Genomic DNA, 1370 nt, shown 5'->3' on the forward strand with positions numbered 1-1370 from the left:
AAAAGCCTCGATCCAACCAGTAAAGGTGTCAACGAATACTAATAAATATTTAAACCTTTTACATGGGGGTGTCTGAGTATAATCTATTTGCCAATCTTCACCAGGGTACCTTCCCTTATGCTGAACAGGCCTTACTAAAGAAGGAGGTAAAGATTTGTTATTTGGGTTATTCCAGGCATATAGTTCGCATGCCTCAGTTACCTGCTTTACTGTTTTAAGTAAGCCTTTTCCAGGGGTATGGGACACCAGGCCTAAGTTGGATGTAAACTGGGGGAACATTTAACGTTTTGCCTGGAATCTTATTGTCTCATACTATAGGATTTACTTGGGAGGTTACTTCAATAGGTAAAGTAGGTAAGTCCCCTATTGCTTTTCCTCCTTTATCACAGGAAAGGAGGATAGGGTTAGGGTTAGGGTCAGGGTTAGGGTTAGGGTGGTGTCTGCCTGGTGGTTTCCAAAAGATACCACTGTGGCTGGGCATGGTGGCTCATGCCTGTAATCCCAGCACTTTGGGAGGCCGAGGTGGGTGGATCACCTGAGGTCAGGAGTTTGAGACCAGCTTGGCCAACATGGTGAAACCCTGCCTCTACTAAAAGTATAAAAATTAGCCAGACATGGTGGTGCTCACCTGTAGTCCCAGCTACTTGGGTGGCCTAGGCAGGCGGATCACTTGAGGTCAGGAATTCAAGACCAGCCTGGCTAACATGGTGAAGCCCCATCTCTACTAAAAATCCAAAATTAGCCGGGCGTGGTGGTGCACGCCTGTAATCCCAGCTACTCAGGAGGCTGAGGCAGGAGAATTGCTTGAACCCGGGAGGCACTCCAGCCTGGGCAACAGAGTGACACTGTGTGTCCAAAAAAAAAAAAAAACCAGAGAAATTTTTTTTAAAGTTCATCAATTATTGTTAGTGTATTTTATGTGTGGCCCAAGACAATTCTTCTTTCAATGTGGCCCAGGGAAGCCAAAAGATTGGACACCTTGGTGTAGGGAAAACATGGTATATAGAGAGTTTGGTAATATCTGCGGTTTCAGGCACCAACTGGCGGTGGAGGAGGTCTTAGAAAGTAACCCTCTGAGGGTAAGGTGGGACTACTATTTCTAGGCATTTGGGATGGGAGGGAGAGGCTCTGACAGGTATTCAGCTTGCAGTCTTGGACTGGAACCATCTCCTATAGTGCTATCTCTACCATAACTTGCCCCATGTTTGTGATAGGCAGGAAAATGGCTCCCCTCCCAAAGATGCCTATATCCACATCTCCAGAGCCTTTGAATATGTTATGTTACTTGGCAATGGAGAATTACAGATGGAATTAGGGCTGCTAATCAGCTGACCTTAAAATCATTTTCTTTCTTTCTTTTTTTTTTCGTT

This window comes from Nomascus leucogenys, chromosome 22a, assembly GCF_006542625.1.
Source record: "Nomascus leucogenys isolate Asia chromosome 22a, Asia_NLE_v1, whole genome shotgun sequence".
In the NCBI taxonomy this organism is placed as follows: Eukaryota; Metazoa; Chordata; class Mammalia; order Primates; family Hylobatidae; genus Nomascus; species Nomascus leucogenys.